The sequence below is a fragment of the Zootoca vivipara genome, chromosome 1 (assembly GCF_965207765.1).
Source record: "Zootoca vivipara chromosome 1, rZooViv2.hap1.1, whole genome shotgun sequence".
In the NCBI taxonomy this organism is placed as follows: domain Eukaryota; kingdom Metazoa; phylum Chordata; class Lepidosauria; order Squamata; family Lacertidae; genus Zootoca; species Zootoca vivipara.
Genome location: NC_142582.1, coordinates 33,480,497 through 33,500,022, shown reverse-complemented (window position 1 = coordinate 33,500,022; position 19,526 = coordinate 33,480,497). Strand labels below are relative to the sequence as shown.

Genomic DNA, 19,526 nt, shown 5'->3' with positions numbered 1-19,526 from the left:
CTTCGCGGAATCCTTTTCCGGGTTCGCTTGCGGCGCGCGGCATTGTGGGAGGCAACCTTTTTTCCCTCCCCCCTCCTTCAACCCAGCAAGCTCCCTTGGGGCGCATGCGCAGTGACAGCCTCCCATCTTTCTCTCAGCAGAACCAGAGCCTCAGCAGCAGCAGCAGCTGATGATGAAGAAGAGAGGGAAGGGGGGGAGATTGGGGAACCTTTTATTTATATTGTTAAAGGGACAGAGCACTAATTCCACCTTGAATTGGTTTGCGGGGAGGGCTCGGCCTGAGGAGATTTGAGTTTCTCCCCCACCCGCAGCCTAGCTAGAGGATCCCAGAGAGAGACAGTGAGAGAAGGAGAGTTTCTTCCCCCGCTTCGGCCGTCAGAGGAGAGAGAGAGAAGAGAGCTAAAGCCTCTTAGCAACACAGTCCCCCCTCTCCTCCTCTTACTACTACCGTATTGCTGCTGCTGCTGCTGCTGCTTTTTGGCCCTGGCTGGAGACACCTCACCACACACACATCAGGAGCAGCAACAGAAGCCAGCTCTCTCTCTCCCCCCACCCATCCCCCTGCTCTCCCCTCCTCCCCCTTTATTACCCTTTGTGTGTGTCTCTCTCTCCACTGCTCCAGGAAAGGAAATAAAAGTGGGGGGCAGCTAAGGTAAGCCTATCTGGGTATGGGAGAAGGAGGTAAGGCGAGCAATGCCTTCCCCTGCTCCACAATTTCACTCTGAGGCAAGCAGATCTGGATTGCTGGTGGGAGGGGGGTTTGTTTCTCTCTCTCTCTTTTTACTTTTGACTATAAGAAGCGGTTTGTTTCCTGGTTGGTAAAGTGGTGGTTATATTTGGGTTTGAGGGTTTGCTTGGGTGGTTTTTTTAGAGAGAGAGAGATGCAGAGTGAAAGGTATTAGCATTGTGTTCTGATCTTGGCCAGTAGAGGATATTTGTATATTATAATTTGCTCACTCGTTGGGTAAAGGAAAATGCCACATTCCATGCTCTTGTCTAGTGTTTATTTATTCCTTCCTATGTAATCAAGTGTCATTGATTTTTGTTTTATTGCTTTGGTTTTTTTGTTCCACGTTGATGCTTTGCTTCTGGGCATATATAAAAAGTCTTCCAATCTGCTGTTCTTATATAGTATATGTGGGGATATCTATATGTATCTATATCTAAATGTAGATATATAGATATTTAACTACTTACTGTTGGTAGTAGTCTTGGGAACTTTCTACTATGTAGAGAGACAGATGTTGACTGAAAGGGTGACTTGGAAAAGGCTTTTCCCTGAAGCGTCTACATGGTATTTGAATATTTTGTATTTAAGATTGGCAGTATGAAATAGAAGCACCTGATTGTGTATAATTAATTTGTTTAGGTTATGTCACTTTTGAGACCCTGGCTTTGCAAAGGTTTTTATGCTTGCTCATAATAATAACTAACCCATCTATTTAGCATGTTTGTGAGCCATTAAATGATGCAGGTTTGAATAACATTATATGAAGTAGATATTTTTAATACCATTTACAGTGTCACCTGTTTCTGGTGAGACCTCTCATTTGTTTTTATTAAGTACTTAAGAATCAAACTTTCCAATTTAAAGAGACATGTGTTTACCTGATCATAAAAATGAAAGCCAATCCTATATATCCCGTTGATTTGGAGTAATACTTTGCTGTAAGGGTGCAATTTGCCCTGTTTAAATTCCACACTTTGCAAAAGTGGAATAGAAGCTTGGAAAAATATGGTAATTATTGCAAGTCATATTTGGTACAGCTTTGGCAGCTCTGTTGTGGAGTTATTGTCTTTGTGTTTTTATTCTGAAATAGTTTAAAGAAGGGTATTTACTAAAGCTGCAATGTGTGTTTGAACTGTGAAATGTGCACAGATGGCCTATGCATTTCAATAGGCCCAGGGAATCTGACCAAAGTAACATGCAGCTTGGTATGTGATGCTTCCCTACTATTTGAAGTCAGCAAGTGATTCTGGCCTTCTGAATACTTTCTCTGATAACATGATTTGTTGGCAAAAAGTACCTTTTCTAATCTTGATGGCAACATAAAACTTGTAATTTTGATCAGGTCAGGTGTTTGGTGAAAAACAAATGTGGAAAAGTCAGCGGAAAAGCTTCAGCTGTACGTCTGAAGGACAGCTTGCCTTCAGTATTCAGAGTGCTAAGCAAGATAACTTTTCTGTTGAAGAGCGGGGGAAAGTATTTTATATGGATACATGTGAAGTAGTGATCCATTTATATAGATACTGGTTTTTTAAACACAATTTTAATCTTATTAAAAGCTGGGCACTTAAAAGTTTGTTCTGGGACAGCCTATGGGTTTTAATTGTTCTGTTTTTTCTGTTATGGTACATCACACCCATAGAAAAACCTGAGTTTGGTTCACTTTAACTTCAGGTACTGCTCTGACTTAAGGTTTGTTGGTATCCAAATTGGACTGTGGAACATTATTAACATAAATATGGAATTATTTTCAATTCTTTACTGATGGAATAATTGTAAGTGTTGATAAATAATACGATACAGCTTTGATTATTTATTCTTTAATAAGGTATGTTTTTAGTGCAGTAATCTGAATCCCTTCAATGAACTGATCTTAACACTTTCAGTCCTAAGCATACCAGTACTTTGAATTCACAGGAACTTTTTTTTTCATTAGACTTCATTCAAAGTGAATAGATTTATGATCAGAACCTGATTCTCCAATTCTGTGTATGCGTACATGAGAATTGGCCTCATTGAATGTTGCAAAACCTACTCTGAAATAAACACTCATAGAATCACTTTCATAGACTTTTACAAACAATTATACATATTTAACATTAATTGCTCTGTTAGGAAAACTAAATAGTAGACTTCAACATATGCCTAGGCCTTTGCAAAACCTGACCATTACTAATTTCAAAACTTACTATTCATTATTTTTATTTCAGATATAAAATAATCCCCAAATTAAACCCAATCACAAAACCTGCCAAAAACAACCAGTAATAATTTTACTTAGTTATATGTTTCTTTGAGATAGTAAAATATATAGAGAAGAATATTTTTTGTAGGCAGATCCTTGACTCTGAGTCTTAGAACTGGAGTATGTGTAGAGGCAAGAAAGTGAGTATATATAGGGACCATAACTGAGTTACACAGCACATTCATTGCATGAAAATGTTTATAGGTTCGATCCCTGGCATATTCAGGTAGAGCTAGGAAACAAAATAAGCTATTATACATTTGTGTATTATACATCTGTTTGGGGAAGGAATTAGCTTGTTCAAGACCTATTGAAGAAAACATATGGGGGGCATGAACAGAGAGAACTTGGTAACACTCTAAAGTGGCACAGTAAAATCTGCCTGGTTTTATCATTAAAATTTCTTAAGCAACTCCTCACCACACATCTTCATATAGCCTTTGAAATGCTTATTGGATATCACTGGTGATAGTCCTTAAATCATACAACACAGTAATTTGTCATGAATAGGACTTCGTAGGAAACATATTTTGAAAATAGTATCTGTAATTCTTAAAATGCATCTATACTAAGATTTCTTACAGCTGGGAAAGCTGTGGTAAAAACCTAGGGCCAGTTGAATCAAAGCATCTCTCCCAACTCGTCCAAAATACTTGATCAGTTGAATCCTATATATATTTACTCAGAAGTAAGATCCATTTACATTAGTAAGTTTCAGTAAACATGGATAGGAACTTGCTGTTCGGATTATACACGCATTCTAGGTTATGTGTTGTAAAAATAATGTTTCAGCTTTTAAATGTCAGTTATGAAGCTATGAACCAGCTCAGCCTTGTTCTTTAAACATTGGTATTTGCACTGGTTTTGCTGGTAGTTCATTCCACCTGTTGTTTCTGTGTGCAACTGCAGCAAACATTGAGAGTGGGCCAAAACTATTTTCCTTGTGGAAAAAAGTCTTTTTTCTGGGCCAATCCAGTGAGGAGAGGACAGTCCTGATAGGCATTGTGTAGCTAAATTCTCCAGTGCCACTTTAGAGTTCAAGCTCCTGTGAGTGCTTGGAGTTTCTAAAACTTATTAGGTTTTTTTTGGCTGCTTAGTTGTTCCCCTAGATCAGTGTTTCCCAACCAGTGTGCCTCCAGATGTTTTGGGACTACAACTCCCATCATTCCTGACCACTGGTCTTGCTAGCTAGGGATGATGGGAGTTGTAGTCCCAAAACATCTGGAGGCACACTGGTTGGGAAACACTGCCCTAGATTACACAGTATGATATTCTGAACATTATTTTGTCAGTCATACTATGAAATCTTGCTAGTAGCCTTTAGGAAACAGTGTGTGGGGTTTTTTATTTATTTATTTATTTATTTATACATACCCTGCTTATCTGGTATTGTTAAAGAACACAGGAAGCTGGCTTCTACAGAGGCGGACCATTGCCCCATCTAGCTTGGTATTGCCCACATTGACTGCAGCAGCTGTCCAGGGTTTCAGACAGCTCTATCTGGAGATGCTGGGGTTTAAACTTTGGACTGTGAGCATGCAAATTAGATGCTCTACCTCTGAACTATGGTTATTCCCCCAAGACGTTTGATAGGATCGCTTGAACAACACCAACATTTCTACTACCACTATTGATGATGTGAAGTTTCATGTATAGCCATATTGTTGATACATTCACTTGATCTCCAGTTGATCTTTTTGTTATAAACTTTCAGGAATCCTTCACCAAGGCTGCAGTCTGATTAGGAGCAATTATTAGCATTAAGCCTCGTCAGTTTCCTTTGTGTAGTTGTACTCCTTGAGCATGACCACTGCTCTCCCCCCCCCCTTTTTTTATTACATAGAAATAGTTCTGTCTGCATCAGCTGACAGTGTCCATCAGTCATTACATCAAGTAGTTTCTTATCATTCATGGCTTACTTTTCAAAACTTTGTTAAATAACATCTATTCTTTAAATGCAATTTTTATATAGTGCTGAATGGGCATTCTCTAGCTATTGGAATAAATGCTGAAGCATTTAGGTACACCTAAGCTTTTTCTGGATGGAAACTAGGAACCAGAAAGTTAAACCTGAGAAGAGGGCTTCCTATCCTCATTCTGTCCTGCCTTAGCTAGGAAGCAAAATCCAAGCAGTACTGTCTCCTCAATCACATATTTTGATTTTATTCTTATTCACTGTCAAGTACCCCTTGTAGTGTTCAGGACCAGGGATTTCCTAACTTGAATCAACCTTGTATAGCTGTAGTTTATTATTTTGATACTACCATGCTCCAGAAGATACTTCCACTTTGCCTATGTAAAATCATAAAATTGTTAGCAACCTTAGTAGCTCATGTGTTTTCAGGCTATTAATCCTCACCCCTACTTAAGTAGTCTCAGAAGATCTAGACACTCTGATCAGTTGCCTTTAGGGTTCCCGATCAATTTTCTAAAGAGCTCCTTCGGATATATCAGTCTTCAATGCATAATGGCATTAAATTTGACACATGGCTTCTAACATTCTTTTCTTCTGAAAGGCTGCGCGCTGAACCTTTTCTAGTTGCTACACAAAGGTAGATTGTATATGTGGATATGTTTCCTAGAGCACACTGAACTTTGGGCACTATAGTGACATTCCAGGTGCAAAATTATATGTGTGTTTTCTTCTGTTTTATCTGTTTTTAATACCAAGCTAGAGATTGTGATGAGGTTCAGAGTATGATTTTCACAGATGTTTTCAGAAGTCTTCAGTGGTGCTATGGCTATTCTTCAGAGAGCCCATTGATGGGCACAGATCAGGTGACTACTATCCCTGAAAGCAACCTGTATCCAGCAGAGTAGTCAGGCTCTGCTGCAATCTATTATTGCATCATTCAGTAATTAGGGATACTAAGTATGGATCTCTTTGCCTTCTCAGAGAACCATCAACTTGCAAGGTTCTTCACAAGATATCTGGGCTAGACTCTGCAACCTCAGACCTTTTGTATGCCTTCCCCCCATTCTAAGATCCTATACAAGGCCATGGACAAAAAGTTGGAGGTAGTAGCAGTGGCTTTTTCTGGCCTTGCAACTCTGGTTCTCTAGAATTCTAGTGCAGCAAGTGCCACAACATCTTCCTTGTTCTGTTTCACTAAAACATTTATTTTTTCTGAATCCTGGCTTGCTAAAGCTAAGGAAAAGATAATAGTACAAAATGAAATGAAGAATGTTATTTAAATACACCAAATGAGCAAGGTAGATTTTAGGATATACAGATGTGGTGGTAGAAAGCTGGAAGTCAGCAGAATGGAGAATGTACCGTAATTTGGCTTTGTGGGGCAAAAAATGCTAGAAGAGTGAGAAGAAAGAGTGGAAATAATTGCTAAGTGGTAGCAAAATAATGGAAACATTTTGATGTCAATAAGAGAAATATAGATATAACATGAGAAGAGAAGGACACAATTATTAAAATTTTAAAGCCAGGTAGAAATATATACATAGGTTGTCATCAAACCTAAACTTTACTGCTTTACCAATGGGAAATGTATCATTTATAATTCAGGTAGAATAGAAAATCACACTATTTAGCATTTATATGAAATTAATAACCTTGGTTTTGTACAAAATTAGGAATATTCTTATTTGTAGTCCACTTCTTTTTGCGGGTCTTAGAATTGTTGTCGTTTAGTCGTGTCCGACTCTTTGTGACCCCATGGACCAAAGCACGCCAGAATTATCATTATCATTATCATTATCTAATTATGTAGATCAGCCTTTCCCAACCAATCATTCCCACCATTCTCATCATGGGAGTTGTAGAACAAAAGGATGCAAAGAACGCCAGGTTAGAGAAGGCTACTCATAAACATCTTTGAAAGTATTTCACATATTCTAACAGGGGGAAAAATCATAGAAATTTCTTAGTGCTCCCCAAGATATTGAAAAAGGCTAGGAACCCCATTTTCTTTTAAATTTTTCTAGTACTCGCCCCACCCCCACCCCAGTCTTAAAATCTCTTGAAAGTGAGAATAGAAAACAGATGGAAAATAGTCATTACTAATGGAATTAGTTAGTTAGTTTGTATACCACCCTCCATCTGAAGATTATAGGGTGGTTTACAGCGTAAAAATATGAAATGGAAAACAAACAAAAAGAAAAACAAACCAATAACCCCACCTTCCACAAACATATTTAAATGACCATAGAATGTTTAATCAACCAAAGGGCTGGTTATAGAGAACATTTTCACCTGGTGCCTAAATATATGTAATGAAGGTGCCAGGCGACCCTCCCTAAGAAACGCATTCCACAAAGGAGCCACCGCAGAAAATGCTGTTCTTGTGTAGCCATCCTCCGGACCTCTGATGGAGGGGTCACACAAATAAGGTCCTCAGGTGACGATCCCTTAGTCCAGGTTGGTTCATATGGAGAGAGGCGGTCCTTGAGGTATTGCAGTTTTGGGCCATTTATGGAACATATTAGATGAAGTCTAGAATTTGCAACCAGTCTGAGAGATGATGAAGGACAAGTAAAGACTCTGGACAATAATCAATATAAAACTCCCATAATTCTATAATGGGCATACCATTATATCAGGTCTAAGCACACTATAAAGAAACTCATTCTCTGAGTCCGAGTCTGGATCCTTATGTACCCAGACCCAAAAAAAGAGGAAAATGTCAATAGGTCTGGGAAACCCCCAAAGTTCGTAGGATTAAAAAGAAGAAGAAAAAGGAGAAAAACCCTAAAAATAAAGTAAGGACTGAGCACAGTTAGTGGGCTTAGAATATTGATTGTTCCAACCTTTTGAAAGAATCAATTGGGTGGAATGGAGTATCCTGGTTCCACAATACACAGGTTATACTCGCATATTATAATGGTTGTCTTCCATGTATTTGTCTAATCCTATAATCCAAGATAAAAACCAGGACATCCAAATCTGGACACCTGTGAAGCCTAAGGAGGGGAAAGGTAAACTTACCTTATCCTTGCAGAAAAATATCAGCCTTCAGGATACTAATAACTGGTGGGGGCCAAGGAATGTGAATGTACCCTGTTCTTGGGTTTACAGAAGGATATCCGTGGTAACATAGTAAAGTTTATGAAACAAGCAAGAGACTAGCTCGAAAAACTGAAGTGATCTTTTACCACTAAAAGGATCTAGAAGGAATGCACTCTGATCCTTTAAGGAGTGCTTTGTAGCATGTCCCCCAAGCATGTCCTCTCCCAAATAAAGCACTCCCTCCCCAAATCATTCACAAGAGATTCTTACTCTTTTTAAAGAGCTATTGGAAAAAGTGCCATCCTTTTTCTGATAGTGAATTCCGCACAATAATTTTGTGCTTTGCAAATAAGTACTTCTTTCAGTTCTTCCTCAACTCACTACCAATATATTTAATTTGATAAATGTTGTAGTAGTATTATTCGGGGGGAAAGGCAAAGTTGCTTCCTCTAGCCATGCTTCATGCAGTTAAATTTTCTGAAACTTCGGTCACAAAATCAATGTGTGATGAAACCTCTGAAATGTCATTTTGTAAGCTAAAAAGCCTCACATATTTTTGCCTTTTCTTGTAGGCTCATCAAGTCCTTCATTTTACAATGCTGTTTCTTTTTCGGTTCTGCCACATTCTTTTTAGAATGGGGCAACCAAAACTATGTGCAGTATTGCAAAGTGCATAGCAACATCATAAATAAATATGGCATTATGTACTTGCTGTATTATAGCCTATCTCTTTCCTAATAATTCCTTGCACATAATCTGTGATTTTCATTTCCACATTACTGTGGGTTAATTATTTTTCCCTGCAGAGAGCTATCTTCCACAATCCCAGGATCTTTCCTTGGCAGCCACAGCCTGAAATATGAGCCACTTTTTAAAAACATGTCAAATTTCTGTTGTTTACTTAATCTGCCACCAAACCCTTTGCTCATTTACAGTTTATCAACTGAAAATGGGATTTATTTGAAGAAGCATGGCATCAGTTTATTTTGTTAAGTGAGAGACTATGGCATGCATGTTACATACAAAAGTTTACAACTTAAAAATAACACCACAAGCTTCCAAATAGTTGTGTGTTTTGATTCATTTCACCAGATATATCTCCAAATAAGTACTCATTTGAAATATTAGAACTTGCAACGTATAAACTATTGTCACTTTTAAATTCAACAGTTGTTAATGAATGTTTGTTGGCTGCTTCGCTTCCTGACCCTCTATAGACAAATACAAGATTGCGGCATTAATTTGCTTGGGAATTGCTTCAATGTTAGTCCTGGTGATGGTTGGTAAAGTAATGCTTTAAATTTGTATGAACTTTATTGTGTATTTTAGTAGGACTTTCTGAATAGGATTCATTATAATAGGATTCAGAAAGTCCTATTAAAATATACACTTTAAATCAAGCATAGGCAAACTCTGCCCGCCAGACGTTTTGGGACTACAACTCCCATCATCCATGACCACTGGCCCTGTTACCTAGGGATCATGGGCGTTGTAGTTCCAAAACATCTGGAGAGTCAAGGTTGCCTATGCCTGAACTAAGGTAGCCAGCTATTGCTACCAATTCCCTGTTTCAGGGAACACATCACCTGGTGTATTGAGGATCTTGTTAGAGCTCAGTAGATTGTCATTTAGCTTCTCTAACCACCTGTGCACAGGCAAGTACACATGTACTGTATATTCCTGCATATAAGACTACTTTTTAACCCAGGAAAATCTTCTCTAAAGTCAGGGGTCGTCTTATACGCCGGGTTGTATTTCTTATACGCCAAGTATATCCCAAACTCTATATTTTAACTGGAAAAGTTGGGGGGGGGTCGTCTTATACGCCCAGTTGTCTTATATGCCGGAATATACGTTATTTCAATTGGATTTCCTCTTCAGTCCTCCCGTTCTGCTTGGTGCTATATTGGTTAAAGAGGGCTGGTTAGGTGGGCACATGAGAGGTGGATGCAGACTGAGCGTTTCCCCACGCCTGGCAGAGGCATGGCTGAAAGGGCAAAGTAGAGCTCTGTTGAGTTCCATTGAGATCCTCCCAGGTGGTTAGTGCCCCTAGAATGCAGACACACCCAGCCTAAAGCCTAAAATCTTTTAACATTTCCTCAGTATTATTTTGCAAATCATAAATGTGCAGTATATATGGATTATGTGCAATGAATTAATAAGGATTCCTTCAGTGTAGCACTTTTGTTGCAGGAATGCTGCAGTGATATCACATTTTCCCAGCATTCAAATCAGAATATTTTGTGTCTGCTTGCCTGAAGAGCTCTTTGATTGCTATAGAATATGGTCATGTAAGTGTCACAGTACCTTGGGTTATTTTAGCTGTGTCAACGCTAGCAGATAAATAACTACAGTACATTATTTTATGGTATTTTGTTAAAATTTTAAAGCCTCTGTGTTCTTTCAGTGCGTAGCTGTAACATGGAAACCTTCAAAACAGCAAAAAAGACATGATGCATGACAAAGCTACATGCACAAACACATAGGCATCTGCAAGTGTGCTTGAAAGATGCCAAGCTCATCTTCCAAGCACACCTGCAAGTGTCTATGTAGATAGGTTTCAGCTCCCCTTGGACCTCCAATGGGCTTTTAAATAGATTGTTTGTAGCACTCCTGAAAACTCATCACTCTTGGCTTTGCTCGTCCACATTGCCCATTACTGCATCTTGTGCTACCGGTAGTAAATTCCATTGTAGTTAACTATGCACTGTCTGAAGTTATACTGTACTTCCTTTTGTCTTTCTTGAATATCCCTCCATTTGTTGTATGACTTGGGTTCTAATATTATGAAAAGAGAGAAACAATCAACTTTCTACATACCATGCAGTATTTTATACACCACTAACAGGTTTTCCCCCCACCCCGTTCACTTTTTTCAAAACTAAAAAGCCTCTAGTGTTGTAACCTTTCCTCATAGGAGAGTGTCCACAGCTCCTTGAATATTTTTGTTTCCTTTTCCTGCATATTGACCAAGTCTACAGTATCCTGTTTGAGATGCTATTATCAGAAATACATGATATAGGTAGATTTATTTTTGATACCTTTCTTAATGATCTCTAATATGAATTTTTCTGTTTTCACACTAGGTTGACGTTTTAATTTAGCTGTGCATCACAATCCTAAGATCTCTTTTTATTTGCCACTTTAAGCTCAGCATATACGTTTGGGGTTATATTTGTCATTTTACTGCCCATTCACCCATCTTGGAGAGATTCTTGTGGAGATTTTTGCTTTAACTACCGTACCAGTATAGATCATGTTATCAGAAAAACTCACTGCTCATCCCTAACTCCAGATAATTTTATGAACAAGTTAACAAGCACAAGTCTGAATACAGATGCTTATGGAACCCCACATTCTTTATCCCTCCCTTGTGAGAACTCTTCATTACTCCTGCTCTCCGTCTGTTCAGTCTGACCCTGTGATAATGAATAATCAGGGGGGAAGAGGGAAGTTTTATATGCGGGATAATGTATGGTATCCAACCCCATTGCTTTGTGAACAAAATAATACTCCTCTTGCAGAAGAACCTCTTCCAACGAGCACATATCATTCCAATAATGGAAGCTCACTGGGTAGCTCTATTGGATGTTGCCCAAACTTAAATAAGTTAAGTAAATGTATTCTGACTTTTCTAATGTATAACAAGCTTGGAAGTTCTGAAGTTTTAAATCACCATCCCATTGATACGAATTGTAATTAATATGTCTGAGATTTTTGGAAACTACCGTATCAAATACCTCCTCAAACTGCATTTTAAAACCACTTACATTTTTACTGATGCAGCTATCTGAATAAAGCTACTTTTGGCTTGGAGTAAAATTGCAACTTCAGATTGAGAGTTTCCCTTGTATTCTTAAGAAGTGAAAAACAATCCCAGGTGGCAAAAGCAGAGCAGCTGTCAACAATCTGTGCAAATGCTCTTGCTGGATAAAATGGATGCATTGGTAGAATTTAGGTGCATTAATTTTGTCACACATCTTTATCAAATAATAATGGACTAGTAACAGGGACAAGGAAAATAGAGTGGGAAAGAGGTTGCTTCTGACTAATTCAGTCAGAATAGACCCATTGAAATCAATGGACGTACACTAGATTGAGTGTGTATGCTTGAACTAGGGTTGCCATATTTCAAAAAGTAAAAACCAGAACACACCAAATGTTGTTGGCTTTTTTTTTAGGAGGACCCCAAAATTGTGCCTAAGATCCAGGACAAAGCACCGGGAAAATCTGGACATATGGCAGCCTTACTTGAACTTACATTTAAATTAAAACGTAACTTTTGCACACAAATATTATGGGAGTAACTTCATTGTTGCCAGTGATATCCAATACTTCTGTATTGCAAGCATTGGTTGTATGTATCTTTAGCTAAAAAGACTCCCAGAGCAGCTTACATACAGTCAATTAAAACAAAACGGTTCCTGCCCACAGGCTTATAATCTAAAAACACAAGGAGAATGGAACACGGAATAGAGTGGGCAAAGGCAAATTCAGGCGCCAGTTGTTAAAAGGTAAATAGCAGTTCTTATAATGACCAGCTGGAAACATTTCAAGGACAGGAGATGCCCAGTGGAATGAGCCCTCCTTCTCATCTCTCCTACTAAGGCAGCTTCTTGGAATGGCCACTACTAGGTGACAGTTGAGGGAGAGAAGGCCCCCAACTGGTTACCACTGGGAGCTGCCCAGAGTGGCTGGGGAAACCCAGCCAGATGGGTGGGGTATAAATAATAAAATTATTATTATTATTATTACACTGATGGCAATATTTAATTTGGACCCTGCTTCAGAAAGTAGATTGATTTGACAGACTATTTGGGGGGATGACCCACTTCACCTTGCGTCCAAATCAGCCTTGGTTCAGAAAATCCAAGCCTCCTTATAATTTAGATGGAGAAATGAGCAAATTGCTGTGGCATTTTTACTTTTTGACAGAATTGGATGACATTAGCAGGCAAGCACAGTATCCCTTGCTGAATGAATGTAGCCTGCCAAATTTTAGACGAATGGGTGTAGGGGGATGTTGTGCAAAGGACAGACTTTAAAGTTTTGCTGTCGCCCCCTCCCCATGATGCTGTGAGTTATTTGTATGAAAATAGCATATTTGGGGGGGGGGAATTGGAAGGCAAGTGGTTAGAGATTTTATAATGAATGGGAAAAGCTATGAAGCTTTCTTTTCTGCTCAGTTGACACCAACTTCTAAGTTCTTTGTACATGCCTTTCAACAACATTTGGATTGGAAGTAAAAAATAGAGACCTGGTAACATGACTCCCTGATTAGAAACTAGAGCTGTAAGTCAGAAGACTATATCCTGTCTTCTCCTTCACCAATGTCTGCTATTTTTCTCTTTTGGAGTGACGGAGAGGAATATTGCCATTCTAACAGATAGTCTGAGACTATGTCCTCTCAATCTCTAAAGTGGACCTTACGTTTTGGGAGCAGCTCAGTTAGCTTTCCATGGAAGAAGGAGCCTTTCTATCCAGGGAGAGCTGGGTTAGTAAGATTTTGTGGATTAAGTGTTCATACTTAACTGACTTTTCTTGGCCAATGTTTTATGAATTTCTGCTTAAATTTAAACTGCTTATCTAATAAACAGTAGCGCTGCATACACAATCTTTTCTGATGAATTCATAAAGTATCAAAATGTCAACAAATAGGAATTTTTCTCACTCATAAGTTTTTCAGTTTGGTAAAAAGGTATTGTTGAATTGTAAGTGGAATGTATGTAGCCTTAAGTGGCACACAAACAAAAGGGACCTGATACATATTACTGGCTTGATGACTGTCTCCATAGCAATTCTATTCACACTTGAGCTCAATGGGACGTACGGTACTTCTGTGTTGACATACATAGGATTGTGCTGCTCAGTACGTTTGTGTCCTAACTCCTTCCTCCTGAACATTTAGAGACAGTTCACATGTGTTCATTGATTCCAGAAGTATTGTGACAGTGAAACACAAATGGAACCCATGCAATATACTATACAGTTGCCAGATTTTAGTGTTAAATATTTACCATGAAGTTGTGAATTACATTTTTTAATTGAGCATGAAAGGAATAGCAACACTTTAAGGTGATTTGTAACTCTTAAAGACATGCAAGTGCATATTACAGTATAAGCATATTTTTAACATACACAGTCAAGTGATCTGCATGTTGTTGGACAACAAGTGGTTGCTTCCTATTGAAAGCTGCTTTATTCATGAAACTTGTGCACTAAAAATAAATAAAAATCCCCTGAGCAGTGTATTTTACAAGTTGTTTGCACTACTGGCTGCAGTTGTGCATTTAACATGTGCTGGCTCTTGTGTGTAGAAATATTCAGATATTTAATTTAGTACTGGGTACTAGTTAGAAACACATTTTAAATGTATTTGTTCTAACAGAAGGTCCCTGGGGCTGCATGTGGTGTTCCTGTATACACTTTGAATTTTCAGGCCCACATTTGAACCACAGCCTCTCGCAGAGCCCAAATTGGCTCCTGAACAACCATCTAGAGCTGTGATCCTAATTTGACCTGCAAGGCTGTTTTTGCAACCCTTACTACACACCTGATGTCATATAGGATGTGAAGTGTGGGCTAAATAAAGACCCGGCTTGCTGCCAAAAAGCTGGATTTGCCCTGTGCCTCTAGAGGGATGTTCAATGTGAGAAAGTGGCTTAAAGCCAGAAGGATTTATTGCGTCCATTCATGGGCAGAAACTCCATCAGATGCTCACAAGTTTCTCTGATTACCATCCAGTGTTTGTTCATTTGTTTTTTTTAAGAAAAGTTTTATATTTGCTTTCAGAGTTTTCTGTTCAAGCCACCACTTTTCCACATTCATTGAAAATAACCTTTGTTTTAAAACCTGTCCTTCAGAAACATGGAATTGGATCAAAAACTTATTTTAGCAAAGGTTAGTCATTTATATTAGTATGCTCTATTTCAAAGTATTCCCTTCCAGATTTTGTGCTAGAAGCGTTATTGTTGAAGGATTTCTTGGCCATATTAGAAATTATAATCTAGTTAAAAGTTCTGTTTATACTTCCCATGTCTGTTCTGCTCTATATTAGAATGCAGGACAAAGCCAAACATCTAACTGTTTATAACATTCAGACCTCAATTAGAGCTGCAGTATTTAGCTTATGAAATAGGAAAAAAATATTCATGCCAGTAATTATAAAAATGATAATGGTAGAACCTTTCTACAAAAGCTATAAGAATAACTTCTTCCACAAATTTATGAAACAATTAGCTTTATTTTTTAGCATGCTCTTAACTACAGTTAAAACTCCTTGGCAGTTATTTGCACTGAAATTAAAATTCTGATTATTAGAGGTTTCTTTTATTTTGGACCAAGACATTCTCTATATAAGAATTAAGACTGTATCCTCTATTCTCTATGAGAAAGGTCAATTTAATTCAATGGGGCTTACTTTATTAAAAAAAAATGTATCCCACCTGTTTGTAACAAAACTTCTATTTACAGTATTCATTGTAAATATTAAAATTATCAATTAAAACAGTTGAAAACAAGTAATTATTTTTTAATATAATTAAGAGCAGCAGCAAAGGTTAAAAGAGATTAAAACATCTACCTGTCTAGATAGGCTTACTTTTGAGTGAGACAAATGTATTGTCCTTCCTCCCCACCCAGCTAACTGCACTGGTTTGGTTTTTTTTATATATATATTGGCATGGATCAGCCACCTGGAAATGTCCCCTAAGCATTGTGGGATGTGTTGGCTTGATACCTCTTAAGTGAGACAGGTTAGGGAAGATTGTGCAAACCGGACTTGTATAGTTTAGAATGTATATATATGCACCTCAGTACCTTTACTATTAATGAGATGTAGTAGTCAGACAGGCATAAGCCTGCTTTCCTACCATGCACACAGGATGCTACGTCAATTCATTGTGGTCTCCAGTGTGTTCTCTTTGGCAAACATTAGCCATAGCCCACTTAAAGATCCCGTTTTGCATATCATAACATACACATATAGTGAAAATACAGCCTAGTCTTACTGTTCTCTAGAAATAATAATAAAAATATTTTTTTATTTATACCCCGTCCATCTGGCTGGGTTTCCCCAGCCACTCTGGGCGGCTTCCAACAAAATATTAAAATACAATAGTCTCTTACACATTAAAAGCTTCTCTAAACAGGGCTGCCTTCAGATGTCTTCTAAAAATCTGGTAGTTGTTTTTCTCTTTGACATCTGGTGAGAGGACGTTCCACAGGACGGGTGCCATTTCCAAGAAGGCCCTCTGCCTGGTTCCCTGTAACTTGGCTTCTCGCAGCGAGGGAATCACCAGAAGGCCCTTGGCGCTGGACCTCAGTGTCTGGGCAGAAAGATCGGGGTGGAGACGTTCCTTCAGGTATACTGGACTGAGGCCGTTTAGGGCTTTAAAGGTCAACACCAGGCATCCCCAAACTGCGGCCCTCCAGATGTTTTGGCCTACAACTCCAACGATCCTTAGCTAACAGGACCAGTGGTCAGGGAAGATGGGAAATGTATTCCAAAACATCTGGAGGGCCGAAGTTTGGGGATGCCTGGTCAACACCAACACTTTGAATTGTGCTCGTAAACGTACTGGAAGATGACTTGTGTTTTCAGATAATGTGAAGTTAGACATTGTCAGTTCTGTAAGACAATAAACTAATTAAGGTTCAGTTCTGTGAGATTGTTGTTGTTTAGTCGTTTAGTCATGTCCGACTCTTCGTGACCCCATGGACCATAGCACGCCAGGCACTCTTATCTTGCACTGCCTCCCGCAGTTTGGTCAAACTCATGTTTGTAGCTTCGAGAACACTGTCCAACCATCTCGTCCTCTGTCGTCCCCTTCTCCTAGTGCCCTCAATCTTTCCCAACATCAGGGTCTTTTCCAAGGATTCTTCTCTTCTCATGAGGTGGCCAAAGTATTGGAGCCTCAGCTTCACGATCTGTCCTTCCAGTGAGCACTCAGGGCTGATTTCCTTAAGAATGGATAGGTTTGATCTTCTAGCAGTCCATGGGACTCTCAAGAGTCTCCTCCAGCACCATAATTCAAAAGCATCAATTCTTTGGCGACCAGCCTTCTTTATGGTCCAGCTCTCACTTCCATACATCACTACTGGGAAAACCATAGCTTTAACTATATGGACCTTTGTAGGCAAGGTGATGTCTCTGCTTTTTAAGATGCTGCCTAGGTTTGTCATTGCTTTTCTCCCAAGAAGCAGGCATCTTTTAATTTCGTGACTGCTGTCACCATCTGCAGTGATCAAGGAGCCCAAGAAAGTAAAATCTCTGTGAGATAATAAACTAATTAATCTTAAAATAAGCACATGAACGTGGTTTTATATTCTATTAAGACTATGGATGCATTCAGACAACATATGTTTTTATACTGTGCAGTAGCATTTGCAGCCGTTGTATATGGTGGGAATCCTATAGAGTTCTACTATCCTAGAAAGTAAGGTGCCTCATTCTCACAAATTATCACATGTTAGCCACTGAGTCATATCCCTCACCCAAGTGTTGTGACTGGAGTGTGGGGGGAGCTGAGTCATCTGAATACAGTATACCCTTCAAAGCTCACAATGGATTATCACTTTGTTTGACTTCAAACATGAACAATGCATCAGTGCTTGCTACTGTGGTATACTGTTTCTGGCACAGTGTAATTTTTTATCACATAGCTATCGCTAATATTCACTGCTTATTTCCTGTTGCTAATATTAATGATAAATAATCAAGCCGCTTGCTTTTCATTTATTTCTGTTAACTCCCTTGAACACCCTTTTTTGGAAAGACATGATACAAATTTAACACCTAAGGCTGCAATCCTGTGCACACCTGCCTAGGAACAAGCCCCACTGAACTCAGTGGGACTGCACTGTAAATAAATACCTAGCCTAACTTGATGTACTTAATAGAAGTCTAAAGTGACGAAAACTTTTAGAAGTTTAGACTAAGAGCACATGAATATACATCAAAGTACTGACTGAAGCATTACCTTGCTGATGAATCTGCTTCTACAAATGCCCCTAGGCGAAGGATGAAATCCTAAAGTTGATGTTAAATTTACAAACTGTATTTAAGATCCCCTCTCCAGGCTATGCTGATCACCAAAGACTGTCAGAGGGTGTGGGACGTTATTTGTCTTGGTTCTTATTCTGACCGTAAAGTCCCTTTGGGCATACCAAAGATGGCTGTATACATTGTTTTAATTATATTAGGAACATTACTTATAAGACTACTTTTCAACCCAGGAAAATATTCTCAAAAAGTCGGGGGTCGTCTTATACGCCCAGTCGTCCTATACACCGGAATATATGGTATATTCTTATTTTTGTATTATATTGTAAGCTGCTTTTGAGAGCTACTTGGGCTAATAATGTAAAAAAATAGCAGGGTTGATAGAGGGTAGATAGTTGGAAAAATTGTAATAGACCAGCAATACTTTCTGACTCCCATTTGCTTAGCATTATTAATAACAAACAGTCTTTCGTCCAATAAATAAGGCTGTTAGAATTCCTGATCTATGGGAACTCGAAAGTAGTCTTTTGATAAGCCTGGTTTTGGGCTAATGGCACACAATAGGTAACCGCAGCCTTATAAGCTTGATCCTGTGCACCTTTGCACAATAGGAAGCTGAACTGTGTTCTTTGGCTCTTACAAGTAGGCACCATAGTTTGCAGCCTTAAAATCTCTTGGTTTTACCTCTCCTTACCAGGTGTCTCACAATGCAGATAATTCCGCACATCTTAAAAGGCAGTTCAAAAGGCATGAGGTATTCACTTCAAAGGTGTGTGTGGTGCCATGGTGCATTAAGGGGGGGCACAAAACAGTGGGAGGGGGAAAGGAAATGGGGAACAACAGCAGTTGTGGTAGCAAACAAAGAACACTGTTTGAAGAGCCCAAGTTTGTCTGTCCAACTTCATGACTTCCAGTTCCTTGGTGTGCACACACAAAACAGGAAGGGCCACCACAATGGATGTCAGACTATCCACCTTCAGCAGCTACTGCACCTAGGTTTGAGGGATGGGTAAATTGCTACCCCTTCCACTCCTCATACGGTCTTTTCACACCCAGTAGTCTTCTGCACCTCCAAACTGGAGTAAATTTAGAAGGAAGAGTGTGCATGTGACAAGTCAATGCGGATTGCTCTGCCAGTGGTGGGGGAAGGAGGCTGGAAAGTCACAACAACATACAGTGCAACCTGCATGTGGCAACATACAGCAACAGAGCCACTGCTGTTCCCACCATTCACCACAGGACATGTCGTGGACCAGCAGCATGAAGCACAGTTTGGGAACCCCTGCTCTAGCAAATAGCAAAGTAGATTCCACAAGACTGAAGTCTGCCCATTCCTGGAGCATATTTCTCTGGAAGCTAGCAAGATCAAAGGATAATATGCAGCTCATGTGGTATTTATGGGTATTGCACCTTATGAAGAGTTGGGGTGGGGTATAATATTTTTGCTGCATGGACAAAGTTTCTATTCATAACCCCTATCCATGGTCACAATCCTCATTCTGTGAACAGAAGCTCCTGTTTGTTTGTTTGTTGCATTTCAAGAAACAAAAAAGCTGGATATCGCCCACCAAATACAGAAAAACAAACTCGA

At 39.1% G+C, this 19,526-nt stretch overlaps 1 protein-coding gene across 5 annotated transcripts in view; it reads left to right on the top strand.

Annotated features, from left to right (window-relative positions):
- The first annotated feature begins 87 nt into the window (after nt 1-87).
- The window catches only part of MBD5 (methyl-CpG binding domain protein 5), a 97,662-nt gene continuing 78,223 nt past the window's right edge, over nt 88-19,526 (top strand). For 2 of the 5 annotated variants that reach the window (XM_060279662.2, XM_060279641.2), the window contains exon 1: nt 88-652. The gene's annotated coding sequence lies outside the window, so the exon portion shown is untranslated. The remainder of the gene's footprint in view (nt 653-19,526) is intronic. The other 3 variants (XM_060279649.2, XM_060279646.2, XM_035131227.3) reach the window with 3 other exon arrangements.